This window comes from Phyllobates terribilis, unplaced genomic scaffold (assembly GCF_046119375.1).
Source record: "Phyllobates terribilis strain yellow unplaced genomic scaffold, ASM4611937v1 Scaffold_1__5_contigs__length_1240528914, whole genome shotgun sequence".
NCBI classification, from domain to species: Eukaryota; Metazoa; Chordata; class Amphibia; order Anura; family Dendrobatidae; genus Phyllobates; species Phyllobates terribilis.
This window is the reverse complement of record NW_027362761.1, coordinates 1,214,913,554-1,214,936,073: the sequence shown is the minus strand read 5'-3', so window position 1 is coordinate 1,214,936,073 and position 22,520 is coordinate 1,214,913,554. Positions and strand designations below refer to the sequence as shown.

Genomic DNA, 22,520 nt, shown 5'->3' with positions numbered 1-22,520 from the left:
CACTGAGAATGCCTCCTATCCATCACTAGAGATCAGCGGTGACATCACTGAGAATGCCTCCTATCCATCACTAGAGATCAGCGGTGACATCACTGAGAATGCCTCCTATCCATCACTAGAGATCAGCGGTGACATCACTGAGAATGCCGCCTATCCATCACTAGAGATCAGAGGTGACATCACTGAGAATGCCTCCTATCCATCACTAGAGATCAGAGGTGACATCACTGAGAATGCCTCCTATCCATCACTAGAGATCAGCGGTGACATCACTGAGAATGCCTCCTATCCATCACTAGAGATCAGCGGTGACATCACTGAGAATGCCTCCTATCCATCACTAGAGATCAGAGGTGACATCACTGAGAATGCTTCCTATCCATCACTAGAGATCAGCGGTGCCATCATTGAGAATGCCTCCTATCCATCACTAGAGATCAGTGGTGACATCACTGAGAATGCTTCCTATCCATCACTAGAGATCAGCGGTGACATCATTGAGAATGCCGCCTATCCATCACTAGAGATCAGCGGTGACATCACTGAGAATGCCGCCTATCCATCACTAGAGATCAGCGGTGACATCACTGAGAATGCCGCCTATCCATCACTAGAGATCAGCGGTGACATCATTGAGAATGCCGCCTATCCATCACTAGAGAACAGCGGTGACATCACTGAGAATGCCGCCTATCCATCACTAGAGATCAGAGGTGACATCACTGAGAATGCCTCCTATCCTTCACTAGAGATCAGAGGTGACATCACTGAGAATGTCTCCTATCCATCACTAGAGATCAAAGGTGACATCACTGAGAATGCCTCCTATCCATCACTAGAGATCAGCGGTGACATCACTGAGAATGCCTCCTATCCATCACTAGAGATCAGAGGTGACATCACTGAGAATGCCGCCTATCCATCACTAGAGATCAGCGGTGACATCATTGAGAATGCCGCCTATCCATCACTAGAGAACAGCGGTGACATCACTGAGAATGCCGCCTATCCATCACTAGAGATCAGAGGTGACATCACTGAGAATGCCTCCTATCCTTCACTAGAGATCAGAGGTGACATCACTGAGAATGTCTCCTATCCATCACTAGAGATCAAAGGTGACATCACTGAGAATGCCTCCTATCCATCACTAGAGATCAGCGGTGACATCACTGAGAATGCCGCCTATCCATCACTAGAGATCAGAGGTGACATCACTGAGAATGTCTCCTATCCATCACTAGAGATCAGAGGTGACATCACTGAGAATGCCGCCTATCCATCACTAGAGATCAGCGGTGACATCACTGAGAATGCCGCCTATCCATCACTAGAGATCAGAGGTGACATCACTGAGAATGCCGCCTATCCATCACTAGAGATCAGCGGTGACATCACTGAGAATGCCTCCTATCCATCACTAGAGATCAGCGGTGACATCACTGAGAATGCCGCCTATCCATCACTAGAGATCAGCGGTGACATCACAGAGAATGCCGCCTATCCATCACTAGAAATCAGCGGTGACATCACTGAGAATGCCTCCTATCCATCACTAGAGATCAGCGGTGACATCACTGAGAATGTCTCCTATCCATCACTAGAGATCAGCGGTGACATCACTGAGAATGCCGCCTATCCATCACTAGAGATCAGCGGTGACATCACAGAGAATGCCGCCTATCCATCACTAGAGATCAGCGGTGACATCACTGAGAATGCCTCCTATCCATCACTAGAGATCAGCGGTGACATCACTGAGAATGTCTCCTATCCATCACTAGAGATCAGCGGTGACATCACAGAGAATGCCGCCTATCCATCACTAGAGATCAGCGGTGACATCACTGAGAATGTCTCCTATCCATCACTAGAGATCAGCGGTGACATCACTGAGAATGTCTCCTATCCATCACTAGAGATCAGCGGTGACATCACAGAGAATGCCGCCTATCCATCACTAGAGATCAGCGGTGACATCACTGAGAATGCCTCCTATCCATCACTAGAGATCAGCGGTGACATCACTGAGAATGCCTCCTATCCATCACTAGAGATCAGCGGTGACATCACTGAGAATGCCTCCTATCCATCACTAGAGATCAGCGGTGACATCACTGAGAATGCCGCCTATCCATCACTAGAGATCAGCGGTGACATCACTGAGAATGTCTCCTATCCATCACTAGAGATCAGCGGTGACATCACTGAGAATGCCTCCTATCCATCACTAGAGATCAGCGGTGACATCACTGAGAATGTCTCCTATCCATCACTAGAGATCAGCGGTGACATCACAGAGAATGCCGCCTATCCATCACTAGAGATCAGCGGTGACATCACTGAGAATGCTTCCTATCCATCACTAGAGATCAGCGGTGACATCACTGAGAATGCCTCCTATCCATCACTAGAGATCAGCGGTGACATCAATGAGAATGCCGCCTATCCATCACTAGAGATCAGCGGTGACATCACTGAGAATGCCTCCTATCCATCACTAGAGATCAGAGGTGACATCACTGAGAATGCCTCCTATCCATCACTAGAGATCAGAGGTGACATCACTGAGAATGCCGCCTATCCATCACTAGAGATCAGCAGTGACATCACTGAGAATGCCGCCTATCCATCACTAGAGATCAGAGGTGACATCACTGAGAATGCCGCCTATCCATCACCAGAGATCAGAGGTGACATCACTGAGAATGCCGCTTATCCATCACCAGAGATCAGCAGTGACATCACTGAGAATGCCTCCTATCCATCACTAGAGATCAGAGGTGACATCACTGAGAATGCCGCCTATCCATCACTAGAGATCAGCAGTGACATCACTGAGAATGTCTCCTATCCATCACTAGAGATCAGAGGTGACATCACTGAGAATGCCTCCTATCCATCACTAGAGATCAGCGGTGACATCACTGAGAATGTCTCCTATCCATCACTAGAGATCAGCGGTGACATCACTGAGAATGCCTCCTATCCATCACCAGAGATCAGCAGTGACATCACTGAGAATGCCGCCTATCCATCACTAGAGATCAGCGGTGACATCACTGAGAATGTCTCCTATCCATCACTAGAGATCAGCGGTGACATCACTGAGAATGCCGCTTATCCATCACCAGAGATCAGCAGTGACATCACTGAGAATGCCTCCTATCCATCACTAGAGATCAGCAGTGACATCACTGAGAATGCCTCCTATCCATCACTAGAGATCAGAGGTGACATCACTGAGAATGTCTCCTATCCATCACTAGAGATCAGAGGTGACATCACTGAGAATGCCTCCTATCCATCACTAGAGATCAGCGGTGACATCACTGAGAATGTCTCCTATCCATCACTAGAGATCAGCGGTGACATCACTGAGAATGCCTCCTATCCATCACTAGAGATCAGCGGTGACATCACTGAGAATGCCTCCTATCCATCACTAGAGATCAGAGGTGACATCACTGAGAATGCTTCCTATCCATCACTAGAGATCAGCGGTGACATCACTGAGAATGCCTCCTATCCATCACTAGAGATCAGAGGTGACATCACTGAGAATGTCTCCTATCCATCACTAGAGATCAGCGGTGACATCACTGAGAATGCCTCCTATCCATCACTAGAGATCAGAGGTGACATCACTGAGAATGCTTCCTATCCATCACTAGAGATCAGCGGTGACATCACTGAGAATGCCTCCTATCCATCACTAGAGATCAGAGGTGACATCACTGAGAATGCCGCCTATCCATCACTAGAGATCAGCGGTGACATCATTGAGAATGCCGCCTATTCATCACTAGAGAACAGCGGTGACATCACTGAGAATGCCGCCTATCCATCACTAGAGATCAGAGGTGACATCACTGAGAATGCCTCCTATCCATCACTAGAGATCAGCGGTGACATCACTGAGAATGCCGCCTATTCATCACCAGAGATCAGCGGTGACATCACTGAGAATGCCGCCTGTCCATCACTAGAGATCAGAGGTGACATCACTGAGAATGCCGCCTATCCATCACTAGAGATCAGCGGTGACATCATTGAGAATGCCGCCTATCCATCACTAGAGAACAGCGGTGACATCACTGAGAATGCCGCCTATCCATCACTAGAGATCAGAGGTGACATCACTGAGAATGCCGCCTATCCATCACCAGAGATCAGCGGTGACATCACTGAGAATGCCTCCTATCCATCACTAGAGATCAGCGGTGACATCATTGAGAATGCCGCCTATCCATCACTAGAGATCAGAGGTGACATCACTGAGAATGCCGCCTATCCATCACCAGAGATCAGCGGTGACATCACTGAGAATGCCGCGTATCCATCACCAGAGATCAGCGGTGACATCACTGAGAATGCCGCCTATCCATCACTAGAGAACAGCGGTGACATCACTGAGAATGCCTCCTATCCATCACTAGAGATCAGAGGTGACATCACTGAGAATGCCTCCTATCCATCACTAGAGATCAGCGGTGACATCACTGAGAATGCCGCCTATCCATCACTAGAGATCAGAGGTGACATCACTGAGAATGCCTCCTATCCATCACCAGAGATCAGCGGTGACATCACTGAGAATGCCTCCTATCCATCACCAGAGATCAGCGGTGACATCACTGAGAATGCCGCCTATCCATCACCAGAGATCAGCGGTGACATCATTGAGAATGCCGCCTATCCATCACCAGAGATCAGCGGTGACATCACTGAGAATGCCGCCTATCCATCACTAGAGATCAGAGGTGACATCACTGAGAATGCCGCCTATCCATCACCAGAGATCAGCGGTGACATCACTGAGAATGCCGCCTATCTATCACTAGAGATCAGCGGTGACATCACTGAGAATGCCGCCTATCCATCACTAGAGATCAGAGGTGACATCACTGAGAATGCCTCCTATCCATCACCAGAGATCAGCGGTGACATCACTGAGAATGCCGCCTATCCATCACCAGAGATCAGCGGTGACATCATTGAGAATGCCGCCTATCCATCACCAGAGATCAGCGGTGACATCACTGAGAATGCCGCCTATCCATCACTAGAGATCAGAGGTGACATCACTGAGAATGCCGCCTATCCATCACCAGAGATCAGCGGTGACATCACTGAGAATGCCGCCTATCTATCACTAGAGATCAGCGGTGACATCACTGAGAATGCCTCCTATCCATCACTAGAGATCAGAGGTGACATCACTGAGAATGCCGCCTATCCATCACTAGAGATCAGAGGTGACATCACTGAGAATGCCGCCTATCCATCACCAGAGATCAGCGGTGACATCACTGAGAATGCCGCGTATCCATCACCAGAGATCAGCGGTGACATCACTGAGAATGCCGCCTATCCATCACCAGAGATCAGCGGTGACATCACTGAGAATGCCTCCTATCCATCACCAGAGATCAGCGGTGACATCACTGAGAATGTCGCGTATCCATCACCAGAGATCAGCGGTGACATCACTGAGAATGCCGCCTATTCATCACCAGAGATCAGCGGTGACATCACTGAGAATGCCTCCTATCCATCACCAGAGATCAGCGGTGACATCACTGAGAATGCCGCCTATCCATCACTAGAGATCAGCGGTGACATCACTGAGAATGCCGCCTATCCATCACCAGAGATCAGCGGTGACATCACTGAGAATGCCGCCTATCCATCACTAGAGATCAGCGGTGACATCACTGAGAATGCCGCGTATCCATCACCAGAGATCAGCGGTGACATCACTGAGAATGCCGCCTATCCATCACCAGAGATCAGCGGTGACATCACTGAGAATGCCGCCTATCCATCACCAGAGATCAGCGGTGACATCACTGAGAATGCCTCCTATCCATCACCAGAGATCAGCGGTGACATCACTGAGAATGCCGCCTATCCATCACTAGAGATCAGCGGTGACATCACTGAGAATGCCGCGTATCCATCACCAGAGATCAGCGGTGACATCACTGAGAATGCCGCCTATCCATCACCAGAGATCAGCGGTGACATCACTGAGAATGCCTCCTATCCATCACCAGAGATCAGCGGTGACATCACTGAGAATGCCGCGTATCCATCACCAGAGATCAGCGGTGACATCACTGAGAATGCCGCCTATCCATCACCAGAGATCAGCGGTGACATCACTGAGAATGCCGCCTATCCATCACCAGAGATCAGCGGTGACATCACTGAGAATGCCTCCTATCCATCACCAGAGATCAGCGGTGACATCACTGAGAATGCCGCCTATCCATCACTAGAGATCAGCGGTGACATCACTGAGAATGCCGCGTATCCATCATCAGAGATCAGCGGTGACATCACTGAGAATGCCGCCTATCCATCACTAGAGATCAGCGGTGACATCACTGAGAATGCCGCGTATCCATCATCAGAGATCAGCGGTGACATCACTGAGAATGCCGCCTATTCATCACCAGAGATCAGCGGTGACATCACTGAGAATGTCTCCTATCCATCACCAGAGATCAGCGGTGACATCACTGAGAATGCCGCCTATCCATCACTAGAGATCAGCGGTGACATCACTGAGAATGCCGCGTATCCATCACCAGAGATCAGCGGTGACATCACTGAGAATGCCACCTATCCATCACCAGAGATCAGCGGTGACATCACTGAGAATGCCGCCTATCCATCACCAGAGATCAGCGGTGACATCACTGAGAATGCCTCCTATCCATCACTAGAGATCAGAGGTGACATCACTGAGAATGCCGCCTATCCATCACCAGAGATCAGCGGTGACATCACTGAGAATGCCGCCTCTCCATCACTAGAGATCAGCGGTGACATCACTGAGAATGCCGCCTATCCATCACTAGAGATCAGCGGTGACATCACAGAGAATGCCGCCTATCCATCACTAGAGCTCAGCGGTGACATCACTGAGAATGCCTCCTATCCATCACTAGAGATCAGCGGTGACATCACTGAGAATGCCTCCTATCCATCACCAGAGATCAGCGGTGACATCACTGAGAATGCCTCCTATCCATCACTAGAGATCAGCGGTGACATCACTGAGAATGCCGCCTATCCATCACCAGAGATCAGCGGTGACATCACTGAGAATGCCGCCTATCCATCACTAGAGATCAGAGGTGACATCACTGAGAATGCCGCCTATCCTTCACTAGAGATCAGCGGTGACATCACTGAGAATGCCGCCTATCCATCACTAGAGATCAGCGGTGACATCACTGAGAATGCCGCCTATCCATCACTAGAGATCAGCGGTGACATCACAGAGAATGCCGCCTATCCATCACTAGAGATCAGCGGTGACATCACTGAGAATGCCTCCTATCCATCACTAGAGATCAGCGGTGACATCACTGAGAATGCCGCCTATCCATCACTAGAGATCAGAGGTGACATCACTGAGAATGCGACCTATCCATCACCAGAGATCAGCGGTGACATCACTGAGAATGCCTCCTATCCATCACTAGAGATCAGAGGTGACATCATTGAGAATGCCGCCTATCCATCACCAGAGATCAGCGGTGACATCACTGAGAATGCCTCCTATCCATCACTAGAGATCAGCGGTGACATCATTGAGAATGCCGCCTATCCATCACTAGAGATCAGAGGTGACATCACTGAGAATGCCGCCTATCCATCACCAGAGATCAGCGGTGACATCACTGAGAATGCCGCGTATCCATCACCAGAGATCAGCGGTGACATCACTGAGAATGCCGCCTATCCATCACTAGAGAACAGCGGTGACATCACTGAGAATGCCTCCTATCCATCACTAGAGATCAGAGGTGACACCACTGAGAATGCCGCCTATCCATCACTAGAGATCAGAGGTGACATCACTGAGAATGCCGCCTATCCATCACCAGAGATCAGCGGTGACATCATTGAGAATGCCGCCTATCCATCACCAGAGATCAGCGGTGACATCACTGAGAATGCCGCCTATCCATCACTAGAGATCAGCGGTGACATCACTGAGAATGCCGCCTATCCATCACCAGAGATCAGCGGTGACATCACTGAGAATGCCTCCTATCCATCACCAGAGATCAGCGGTGACATCACTGAGAATGCCGCCTATCCATCACTAGAGATCAGAGGTGACATCACTGAGAATGCCGCCTATCCATCACCAGAGATCAGCGGTGACATCACTGAGAATGCCGCCTATCTATCACTAGAGATCAGCGGTGACATCACTGAGAATGCCTCCTATCCATCACTAGAGATCAGAGGTGACATCACTGAGAATGCCGCCTATCCATCACCAGAGATCAGCGGTGACATCACTGAGAATGCCGCGTATCCATCACCAGAGATCAGCGGTGACATCACTGAGAATGCCGCCTATCCATCACCAGAGATCAGCGGTGACATCACTGAGAATGCCTCCTATCCATCACCAGAGATCAGCGGTGACCTCACTGAGAATGCCTCCTATCCATCACCAGAGATCAGCGGTGACATCACTGAGAATGCCGCGTATCCATCACCAGAGATCAGCGGTGACATCACTGAGAATGCCGCCTATCCATCACCAGAGATCAGCGGTGACATCACTGAGAATGCCGCCTATCCATCACCAGAGATCAGCGGTGACATCACTGAGAATGCCTCCTATCCATCACCAGAGATCAGCGGTGACATCACTGAGAATGCCGCCTATCCATCACTAGAGATCAGCGGTGACATCACTGAGAATGCCGCGTATCCATCATCAGAGATCAGCGGTGACATCACTGAGAATGCCGCCTATCCATCACTAGAGATCAGCGGTGACATCACTGAGAATGCCGCGTATCCATCACCAGAGATCAGCGGTGACATCACTGAGAATGCCGCGTATCCATCATCAGAGATCAGCGGTGACATCACTGAGAATGCCACCTATCCATCACTAGAGATCAGCGGTGACATCACTGAGAATGTCTCCTATCCATCACCAGAGATCAGCGGTGACATCACTGAGAATGTCTCCTATCCATCACCAGAGATCAGCGGTGACATCACTGAGAATGCCGCCTATTCATCACCAGAGATCAGCGGTGACATCACTGAGAATGTCTCCTATCCATCACCAGAGATCAGCGGTGACATCACTGAGAATGCCGCCTATCCATCACTAGAGATCAGCGGTGACATCACTGAGAATGCCGCGTATCCATCACCAGAGATCAGCGGTGACATCACTGAGAATGCCACCTATCCATCACCAGAGATCAGCGGTGACATCACTGAGAATGCCGCCTATCCATCACCAGAGATCAGCGGTGACATCACTGAGAATGCCTCCTATCCATCACTAGAGATCAGAGGTGACATCACTGAGAATGCCGCCTATCCATCACCAGAGATCAGCGGTGACATCACTGAGAATGCCGCCTCTCCATCACTAGAGATCAGCGGTGACATCACTGAGAATGCCGCCTATCCATCACTAGAGATCAGCGGTGACATCACAGAGAATGCCGCCTATCCATCACTAGAGCTCAGCGGTGACATCACTGAGAATGCCTCCTATCCATCACCAGAGATCAGCGGTGACATCACTGAGAATGCCTCCTATCCATCACTAGAGATCAGCGGTGACATCACTGAGAATGCCTCCTATCCATCACCAGAGATCAGCGGTGACATCACTGAGAATGCCTCCTATCCATCACTAGAGATCAGCGGTGACATCACTGAGAATGCCGCCTATCCATCACCAGAGATCAGCGGTGACATCACTGAGAATGCCGCCTATCCATCACTAGAGATCAGAGGTGACATCACTGAGAATGCCGCCTATCCATCACTAGAGATCAGCGGTGACATCACTGAGAATGCCGCCTATCCATCACTAGAGATCAGCGGTGACATCACTGAGAATGCCGCCTATCCATCACTAGAGATCAGCGGTGACATCACAGAGAATGCCGCCTATCCATCACTAGAGATCAGCGGTGACATCACTGAGAATGCCTCCTATCCATCACTAGAGATCAGCGGTGACATCACTGAGAATGCCGCCTATCCATCACTAGAGATCAGAGGTGACATCACTGAGAATGCGACCTATCCATCACCAGAGATCAGCGGTGACATCACTGAGAATGCCTCCTATCCATCACTAGAGATCAGCGGTGACATCACTGAGAATGCCTCCTATCCATCACTAGAGATCAGAGGTGACATCACTGAGAATGCCTCCTATCCATCACTAGAGATCAGCGGTGACATCACTGAGAATGCCGCCTATCCATCACTAGAGATCAGAGGTGACATCACTGAGAATGCGACCTATCCATCACCAGAGATCAGCGGTGACATCACTGAGAATGCCTCCTATCCATCACTAGAGATCAGAGGTGACATCACTGAGAATGCCGCCTATCCATCACTAGAGATCAGTGGTGACATCACTGAGAATGCCTCCTATCCATCACTAGAGATCAGCGGTGACATCACTGAGAATGCCGCCTATCCATCACTAGAGATCAGAGGTGACATCACTGAGAATGCGACCTATCCATCACCAGAGATCAGCGGTGACATCACTGAGAATGCCGCCTATCCATCACTAGAGATCAGCGGTGACATCACTGAGAATGCCGCCTATCCATCACTAGAGATCAGCGGTGACATCACTGAGAATGCCGCCTATCCATCACTAGAGATCAGCGGTGACATCACTGAGAATGCCTCCTATCCATCACTAGAGATCAGAGGTGACATCACTGAGAATGCCGCCTATCCATCACCAGAGATCAGCGGTGACATCACTGAGAATGCCGCCTATCCATCACTAGAGATCAGCGGTGACATCACTGAGAATGCCTCCTATCCATCACTAGAGATCAGCGGTGACATCACTGAGAATGCCACCTATCCATCACCAGAGATCAGCGGTGACATCACTGAGAATGCCGCCTATCCATCACTAGAGATCAGCGGTGACATCACTGAGAATGCCTCCTATCCATCACTAGAGATCAGCGGTGACATCACTGAGAATGCCGCCTATCCATCACTAGAGATCAGAGGTGACATCACTGAGAATGCCTCCTATCCATCACTAGAGATCAGCGGTGACATCACTGAGAATGCCGCCTATCCATCACTAGAGATCAGAGGTGACATCACTGAGAATGCCTCCTATCCATCACTAGAGATCAGCGGTGACATCACTGAGAATGCCGCCTATCCATCACCAGAGATCAGAGGTGACATCACTGAGAATGCCGCCTATCCATCACCAGAGATCAGAGGTGACATCACTGAGAATGCCTCCTATCCATCACTAGAGATCAGCGGTGACATCACTGAGAATGCCGCCTATCCATCACTAGAGATCAGCGGTGACATCACAGAGAATGCCTCCTATCCATCACTAGAGATCAGCGGTGACATCACTGAGAATGCCGCCTATCCATCACTAGAGATCAGCGGTGACATCACTGAGAATGCCTCCTATCCATCACTAGAGATCAGCGGTGACATCACTGAGAATGCCTCCTATCCATCACTAGAGATCAGCGGTGACATCACTGAGAATGCCGCCTATCCATCACTAGAGATCAGCGGTGACATCACAGAGAATGCCTCCTATCCATCACTAGAGATCAGCGGTGACATCACTGAGAATGCCGCCTATCCATCACTAGAGATCAGCGGTGACATCACTGAGAATGCCTCCTATCCATCACTAGAGATCAGCGGTGACATCACTGAGAATGCCGCCTATCCATCACTAGAGATCAGCGGTGACATCACTGAGAATGCCTCCTATCCATCACTAGAGATCAGAGGTGACATCACTGAGAATGCCGCCTATCCATCACCAGAGATCAGAGGTGACATCACTGAGAATGCCTCCTATCCATCACTAGAGATCAGAGGTGACATCACTGAGAATGCCGCCTATCCATCACTAGAGATCAGCGGTGACATCACTGAGAATGCCTCCTATCCATCACTAGAGATCAGAGGTGACATCACTGAGAATGCCGCCTATCCATCACCAGAGATCAGAGGTGACATCACTGAGAATGCCTCCTATCCATCACCAGAGATCAGAGGTGACATCACTGAGAATGCCTCCTATCCATCACCAGAGATCAGAGGTGACATCACTGAGAATGCCTCCTATCCATCACTAGAGATCAGACGTGACATCACAGAGAATGTCTCCTATCCATCACTAGAGATCAGCGGTGACATCACTGAGAATGCCGCCTATCCATCACTAGAGATCAGCGGTGACATCACAGAGAATGCCGCCTATCCATCACTAGAGATCAGCGGTGACATCACTGAGAATGCCTCCTATCCATCACTAGAGATCAGAGGTGACATCACTGAGAATGCCGCCTATCCATCACCAGAGATCAGCGGTGACATCACTGAGAATGTCTCCTATCCATCACCAGAGATCAGCGGTAACATCACTGAGAATGCCGCCTATCCATCACTAGAGATCAGAGGTGACATCACTGAGAATGCCTACTATCCATCACTAGAGATCAGCGGTGACATCACTGAGAATGCCGCCTATCCGTCACTAGAGATCAGCGGTGACATCACTGAGAATGCCACCTATCCATCACTAGAGATCAGCGGTGACATCACTGAGAATGCCGCCTATCCATCACCAGAGATCAGCGGTGACATCACTGAGAATGTCTCCTATCCATCACCAGAGATCAGCGGTGACATCACTGAGAATGCCGCCTATCCATCACTAGAGATCAGAGGTGACATCACTGAGAATGCCGCCTATCCATCACTAGAGATCAGAGGTGACATCACTGAGAATGCCTACTATCCATCACTAGAGATCAGCGGTGACATCACTGAGAATGCCGCCTATCCGTCACTAGAGATCAGCGGTGACATCACTGAGAATGCCACCTATCCATCACTAGAGATCAGAGGTGACATCACTGAGAATGCCGCCTATCCATCACCAGAGATCAGCGGTGACATCACAGAGAATGCCTCCTATCCATCACTAGAGATCAGAGGTGACATCACTGAGAATGCCGCCTATCCATCACCAGAGATCAGCGGTGACATCACTGAGAATGCCGCCTATCCATCACCAGAGATCAGCGGTGACATCACTGAGAATGCCGCCTATCCATCACTAGAGATCAGCGGTGACATCATTGAGAATGCCGCCTATCCATCACTAGAGATCAGCGGTGACATCATTGAGAATGCCGCCTATCCATCACCAGAGATCAGCGGTGACATCATTGAGAATGCCGCCTATCCATCACTAGAGAACAGCGGTGACATCACTGAGAATGCCGCCTATCTATCACTAGAGAACAGCGGTGACATCACTGAGAATGCCGCCTATCCATCACCAGAGATCAGCGGTGACATCACTGAGAATGCCTCCTATCCATCACCAGAGATCAGCGGTGACATCACTGAGAATGCCTCCTATCCATCACCAGAGATCAGCGGTGACATCACTGAGAATGCCTCCTATCCATCACTAGAGATCAGCGGTGACATCATTGAGAATGCCGCCTATCCATCACCAGAGATCAGCGGTGACATCATTGAGAATGCCGCCTATCCATCACTAGAGAACAGCGGTGACATCACTGAGAATGCCTCCTATCCATCACCAGAGATCAGCGGTGACATCACTGAGAATGCCTCCTATCCATCACCAGAGATCAGCGGTGACATCATTGAGAATGCCGCCTATCCATCACTAGAGAACAGCGGTGACATCACTGAGAATGCCGCCTATCCATCACTAGAGATCAGAGGTGACATCACTGAGAATGCCGCCTATCCATCACCAGAGATCAGCGGTGACATCACTGAGAATGCCTCCTATCCATCACCAGAGATCAGCGGTGACATCACTGAGAATGCCGCCTATCCATCACCAGAGATCAGCGGTGACATCACTGAGAATGCCTCCTATCCATCACCAGAGATCAGCGGTGACATCACTGAGAATGCCGCCTATCCATCACTAGAGATCAGCGGTGACATCACTGAGAATGCCGCCTATTCATCACTAGAGATCAGCGATGACATCACTGAGAATGCCGCCTATCCATCACCAGAGATCAGCGGTGACATCACTGAGAATGCCACCTATCCATCACCAGAGATCAGCGGTGACATCACTGAGAATGCCGCCTATCCATCACCAGAGATCAGCGGTGACATCACTGAGAATGCCTCCTATCCATCACTAGAGATCAGCGGTGACATCACTGAGAATGCCGCCTATCCATCACTAGAGATCAGAGGTGACATCACTGAGAATGCCTCCTATCCATCACTAGAGATCAGCGGTGACATCACTGAGAATGCCACCTATCCATCACCAGAGATCAGCGGTGACATCACTGAGAATGCCGCCTATCCATCACCAGAGATCAGCGGTGACATCACTGAGAATGCCGCCTATCCATCACTAGAGAACAGCGGTGACATCACTGAGAATGCCTCCTATCCATCACCAGAGATCAGCGGTGACATCACTGAGAATGCCTCCTATCCATCACCAGAGATCAGCGGTGACATCATTGAGAATGCCGCCTATCCATCACTAGAGAACAGCGGTGACATCACTGAGAATGCCGCCTATCCATCACTAGAGATCAGAGGTGACATCACTGAGAATGCCGCCTATCCATCACCAGAGATCAGCGGTGACATCACTGAGAATGCCTCCTATCCATCACCAGAGATCAGCGGTGACATCACTGAGAATGCCGCCTATCCATCACCAGAGATCAGCGGTGACATCACTGAGAATGCCTCCTATCCATCACCAGAGATCAGCGGTGACATCACTGAGAATGCCGCCTATCCATCACTAGAGATCAGCGGTGACATCACTGAGAATGCCGCCTATTCATCACTAGAGATCAGCGATGACATCACTGAGAATGCCGCCTATCCATCACCAGAGATCAGCGGTGACATCACTGAGAATGCCACCTATCCATCACCAGAGATCAGCGGTGACATCACTGAGAATGCCGCCTATCCATCACCAGAGATCAGCGGTGACATCACTGAGAATGCCTCCTATCCATCACTAGAGATCAGCGGTGACATCACTGAGAATGCCGCCTATCCATCACTAGAGATCAGAGGTGACATCACTGAGAATGCCTCCTATCCATCACTAGAGATCAGCGGTGACATCACTGAGAATGCCACCTATCCATCACCAGAGATCAGCGGTGACATCACTGAGAATGCCGCCTATCCATCACCAGAGATCAGCGGTGACATCACTGAGAATGCCGCCTATCCATCACTAGAGATCAGCGGTGACATCACTGAGAATGCCGCCTATCCATCACTAGAGAACAGCGGTGACATCACTGAGAATGCCGCCTATCCATCACCAGAGATCAGCGGTGACATCACTGAGAATGCCGCCTATCCATCACTAGAGATCAGCGGTGACATCACTGAGAATGCCGCCTATCCATCACTAGAGATCAGAGGTGACATCACTGAGAATGTCGCCTATCCATCACTAGAGAACAGCGGTGACATCACTGAGAATGCCGCCTATTCATCACTAGAGATCAGCGATGACATCACTGAGAATGCCGCCTATCCATCACCAGAGATCAGCGGTGACATCACTGAGAATGCCACCTATCCATCACCAGAGATCAGCGGTGACATCACTGAGAATGCCGCCTATCCATCACCAGAGATCAGCGGTGACATCACTGAGAATGCCGCCTATCCATCACCAGAGATCAGAGGTGACATCACTGAGAATGCCTCCTATCCATCACTAGAGATCAGCGGTGACATCACTGAGAATGCCGCCTATCCATCACCAGAGATCAGAGGTGACATCACTGAGAATGCCGCCTATCCATCACCAGAGATCAGCGGTGACATCACTGAGAATGCCGCCTATTCATCACTAGAGATCAGCGATGACATCACTGAGAATGCCGCCTATCCATCACCAGAGATCAGCGGTGACATCACTGAGAATGCCACCTATCCATCACCAGAGATCAGCGGTGACATCACTGAGAATGCCGCCTATCCATCACCAGAGATCAGCGGTGACATCACTGAGAATGCCGCCTATCCATCACCAGAGATCAGAGGTGACATCACGGAGAATGCCTCCTATCCATCACCAGAGATCAGCGGTGACATCACTGAGAATGCCTCCTATCCATCACTAGAGATCAGAGGTGACATCACTGAGAATGCCACCTATCCATCACCAGAGATCAGCGGTGACATCACTGAGAATGCCGCCTATCCATCACCAGAGATCAGCGGTGACATCACTGAGAATGCCGCCTATCCATCACTAGAGATCATCGGTGACATCACTGAGAATGCCGCCTATCCATCACTAGAGATCAGAGGTGACATCACTGAGAATGCCACCTATCCATCACCAGAGATCAGCGGTGACATCACTGAGAATGCCGCCTATCCATCACCAGAGATCAGCGGTGACATCACTGAGAATGCCGCCTATCCATCACTAGAGATCAGAGGTGACATCACTGAGAATGCCGCCTATCCATCACTAGAGAACAGCGGTGACATCACTGAGAATGCCTCCTATCCATCACTAGAGAACAGCGGTGACATCACTGAGAATGCCGCCTATCCTTCACTAGAGATCAGCGGTGACATCACTGAGAATGCCGCCTATCCATCACCAGAGATCAGCGGTGACATCACTGAGAATGCCGCCTATCCATCACTAGAGATCAGCGGTGACATCACTGAGAATGCCTCCTATCCATCACCAGAGATCAGCGGTGACATCACTGAGAATGCCGCCTATCCATCACCAGAGATCAGCGGTGACATCACTGAGAATGCCTCCTATCCATCACTAGAGATCAGCGGTGACATCATTGAGAATGCCGCCTATCCATCACTAGAGAACAGCGGTGACATCACTGAGAATGCCGCCTATCCATCACTAGAGATCAGAGGTGACATCACTGAGAATGCCTCCTATCCATCACTAGAGATCAGCGGTGACATCATTGAGAATGCCGCCTATCCATCACTAGAGAACAGCGGTGACATCACTGAGAATGCCGCCTATCTATCACTAGAGAACAGCGGTGACATCACTGAGAATGCCGCCTATCCATCACTAGAGATCAGAGGTGACATCACTGAGAATGCCGCCTATCCATCACCAGAGATCAGCGGTGACATCACTGAGAATGCCGCCTATCCATCACCAGAGATCAGCGGTGACATCACTGAGAATGCCTCCTATCCATCACCAGAGATCAACGGTGACATCACTGAGAATGCCGCCTATCCATCACCAGAGATCAGCGGTGACATCACTGAGAATGCCTCCTATCCATCACCAGAGATCAGCGGTGACATCACTGAGAATGCCGCCTATCCATCACTAGAGATCAGCGGTGACATCACTGAGAATGCCTCCTATCCATCACCAGAGATCAGCGGTGACATCACTGAGAATGCCTCCTATCCATCACTAGAGATCAGCGGTGACATCACTGAGAATGCCGCCTATTCATCACTAGAGATCAGCGATGACATCACTGAGAATGCCGCCTATCCATCACCAGAGATCAGCGGTGACATCACTGAGAATGCCACCTATCCATCACCAGAGATCAGCGGTGACATCACTGAGAATGCCGCCTATCCATCACCAGAGATCAGCGGTGACATCACTGAGAATGCCTCCTATCCATCACTAGAGATCAGCGGTGACATCACTGAGAATGCCGCCTATCCATCACTAGAGATCAGAGGTGACATCACTGAGAATGCCGCCTATCCATCACCAGAGATCAGCGGTGACATCACTGAGAATGCCTCCTATCCATCACTAGAGATCAGCGGTGACATCACTGAGAATGCCACCTATCCATCACCAGAGATCAGCGGTGACATCACTGAGAATGCCGCCTATCCATCACCAGAGATCAGCGGTGACATCACTGAGAATGCCTCCTATCCATCACTAGAGATCAGCGGTGACATCACTGAGAATGCCGCCTATCCATCACCAGAGATCAGAGGTGACATCACTGAGAATGCCGCCTATCCATCACTAGAGATCAGAGGTGACATCACTGAGAATGCCGCCTATCCATCACTAGAGAACAGCGGTGACATCACTGAGAATGCCTCCTATCCATCACCAGAGATCAGAGGTGACATCACTGAGAATGCCGCCTATCCATCACTAGAGATCAGAGGTGACATCACTGAGAATGCCGCCTATCCATCACTAGAGAACAGCGGTGACATCACTGAGAATGCCGCCTATCCATCACTAGAGATCAGAGGTGACATCACTGAGAATGCCGCCTATCCATCACTAGAGATCAGAGGTGACATCACTGAGAATGCCGCCTATCCATCACTAGAGATCAGCGGTGACATCACTGAGAATGCCGCCTATCCATCACTAGAGATCAGAGGTGACATCACTGAGAATGCCGCCTATCCATCACCAGAGATCAGCGGTGACATCACTGAGAATGCCGCCTATCCATCACCAGAGATCAGAGGTGACATCACTGAGAATGCCGCCTATCCATCACTAGAGATCAGAGGTGACATCACTGAGAATGCCGCCTATCCATCACCAGAGATCAGCGGTGACATCACTGAGAATGCCTCCTATCCATCACCAGAGATCAGCGGTGTCATCACTGAGAATGCCGCCTATCCATCACTAGAGATCAGAGGTGACATCACTGAGAATGCCTCCTATCCATCACCAGAGATCAGAGGTGACATCACTGAGAATGCCTCCTATCCATCACCAGAGAACAGCGGTGACATCACTGAGAATGCCACCTATCCATCACTAGAGATCAGCGGTGACATCACTGAGAATGCCTCCTATCCATCACTAGAGATCAGCGGTGACATCACTGAGAATGCCTCCTATCCATCACTAGAGATCAGCGGTGACATCACTGAGAATGCCTCCTATCCATCACTAGAGATCAGAGGTGACATCACTGAGAATGCCGCCTATCCATCACCAGAGATCAGAGGTGACATCACTGAGAATGCCTCCTATCCATCACTAGAGATCAGAGGTGACATCACTGAGAATGCCTCCTATCCATCACTAGAGATCAGAGGTGACATCACTGAGAATGCCACCTATCCATCACAAGAGATCAGCGGTGACATCACTGAGAATGCCGCCTATCCATCACCAGAGATCAGAGGTGACATCACTGAGAATGCCGCCTATCCATCACTAGAGATCAGAGGTGACATCACTGAGAATGCCTCCTATCCATCACTAGAGATCAGCGGTGACATCACTGAGAATGCCGCCTATCCATCACTAGAGATCAGAGGTGACATCACTGAGAATGCCTCCTATCCATCACTAGAGATCAGAGGTGACATCACTGAGAATGCCGCCTATCCATCACTAGAGATCAGAGGTGACATCACTGAGAATGCCTCCTATCCATCACTAGAGATCAGAGGTGACATCACTGAGAATGCCGCCTATCCATCACTAGAGTTCAGAGGTGACATCACTGAGAATGCCACCTATCCATCACTAGAGATCAGAGGTGACATCACTGAGAATGCCGCCTATCCATCACTAGAGATCAGCGGTGACATCACTGAGAATGCCTCCTATCCATCACTAGAGATCAGAGGTGACATCACTGAGAATGCCGCCTATCCATCACCAGAGATCAACGGTGACATCACTGAGAATGCCGCCTATCCATCACCAGAGATCAGCGGTGACATCACTGAGAATGCCGACTATCCATCACTAGAGATCAGAGGTGACATCACTGAGAATGCCGCCTATCCATCACTAGAGATCAGAGGTGACATCACTGAGAATGCCACCTATTCATCACCAGAGATCAGAGGTGACATCACTGAGAATGCCGCCTATCCATCACTAGAGATCAGAGGTGACATCACAGAGAATGCCGCCTATCCATCACTAGAGATCAGCGATGACATCACTGAGAATGCCTCCTATCCATCACTAGAGATCAGAGGTGACATCACTGAGAATGCCACCTATCCATCACCAGAGATCAGCGGTGACATCACTGAGAATGCCGCCTATCCATCACCAGAGATCAGCGGTGACATCACTGAGAATGCCTCCTATCCATCACCAGAGATCAGCGGTGACATCACTGAGAATGCCGCCTATCCATCACCAGAGATCAGCGGTGACATCACTGAGAATGCCTCCTATCCATCACCAGAGATCAGCGGTGACATCACTGAGAATGCCGCCTATCCATCACTAGAGATCAGCGGTGACATCACTGAGAATGCCGCCTATTCATCACTAGAGATCAGCGATGACATCACTGAGAATGCCGCCTATCCATCACCAGAGATCAGCGGTGACATCACTGAGAATGCCACCTATCCATCACCAGAGATCAGCGGTGACATCACTGAGAATGCCGCCTATCCATCACCAGAGATCAGCGGTGACATCACTGAGAATGCCTCCTATCCATCACTAGAGATCAGCGGTGACATCACTGAGAATGCCGCCTATCCATCACTAGAGATCAGAGGTGACATCACTGAGAATGCCTCCTATCCATCACTAGAGATCAGCGGTGACATCACTGAGAATGCCTCCTATCCATCACCAGAGATCAGCGGTGACATCACTGAGAATGCCGCCTATCCATCACTAGAGATCAGCGGTGACATCACTGAGAATGCCGCCTATCCATCACTAGAGATCAGAGGTGATATCACTGAGAATGCCGCCTATCCATCACTAGAGAACAGCGGTGACATCACTGAGAATGCCGCCTATCCATCACCAGAGATCAGAGGTGATATCACTGAGAATGCCGCCTATCCATCACTAGAGATCAGCGGTGACATCACTGAGAATGCCGCCTATCCATCACTAGAGATCAGAGGTGACATCACTGAGAATGTCGCCTATCCATCACTAGAGAACAGCGGTGACATCACTGAGAATGCCTCCTATCCATCACTAGAGATCAGCGGTGACATCACTGAGAATGCCGCCTATCCATCACTAGAGATCAGAGGTGACATCACTGAGAATGTCGCCTATCCATCACTAGAGATCAGCGATGACATCACTGAGAATGCCGCCTATCCATCACCAGAGATCAGCGGTGACATCACTGAGAATGCCACCTATCCATCACCAGAGATCAGCGGTGACATCACTGAGAATGCCGCCTATCCATCACCAGAGATCAGCGGTGACATCACTGAGAATGCCGCCTATCCATCACCAGAGATCAGAGGTGACATCACTGAGAATGCCTCCTATCCATCACTAGAGATCAGCGGTGACATCACTGAGAATGCCGCCTATCCATCACCAGAGATCAGAGGTGACATCACTGAGAATGCCGCCTATCCATCACCAGAGATCAGCGGTGACATCACTGAGAATGCCGCCTATTCATCACTAGAGATCAGCGATGACATCACTGAGAATGCCGCCTATCCATCACCAGAGATCAGCGGTGACATCACTGAGAATGCCACCTATCCATCACCAGAGATCAGCGGTGACATCACTGAGAATGCCGCCTATCCATCACCAGAGATCAGCGGTGACATCACTGAGAATGCCGCCTATCCATCACCAGAGATCAGAGGTGACATCACGGAGAATGCCTCCTATCCATCACTAGAGATCAGCGGTGACATCACTGAGAATGCCTCCTATCCATCACTAGAGATCAGAGGTGACATCACTGAGAATGCCACCTATCCATCACCAGAGATCAGCGGTGACATCACTGAGAATGCCGCCTATCCATCACTAGAGATCAGAGGTGACATCATTGAGAATGCCGCCTATCCATCACTAGAGAACAGCGGTGACATCACTGAGAATGCCTCCTATCCATCACTAGAGAACAGCGGTGACATCACTGAGAATGCCGCCTATCCTTCACTAGAGATCAGCGGTGACATCACTGAGAATGCCGCCTATCCATCACCAGAGATCAGCGGTGACATCACTGAGAATGCCGCCTATCCATCACTAGAGATCAGCGGTGACATCACTGAGAATGCCTCCTATCCATCACCAGAGATCAGCGGTGACATCACTGAGAATGCCGCCTATCCATCACCAGAGATCAGCGGTGACATCACTGAGAATGCCTCCTATCCATCACTAGAGATCAGCGGTGACATCATTGAGAATGCCGCCTATCCATCACTAGAGAACAGCGGTGACATCACTGAGAATGCCGCCTATCCATCACTAGAGATCAGAGGTGACATCACTGAGAATGCCTCCTATCCATCACTAGAGATCAGCGGTGACATCATTGAGAATGCCGCCTATCCATCACTAGAGAACAGCGGTGACATCACTGAGAATGCCGCCTATCTATCACTAGAGAACAGCGGTGACATCACTGAGAATGCCGCCTATCCATCACTAGAGATCAGAGGTGACATCACTGAGAATGCCGCCTATC

At 50.1% G+C, this 22,520-nt stretch overlaps 1 protein-coding gene across 1 annotated transcript in view; it reads right to left on the bottom strand.

Annotated features, from left to right (window-relative positions):
- The window catches only part of VAX2 (ventral anterior homeobox 2), an 880,531-nt gene that overhangs the window by 225,884 nt on the left and 632,127 nt on the right, over window positions 1–22,520 (bottom strand). The gene's annotated exons all lie outside the window — the stretch shown is intronic.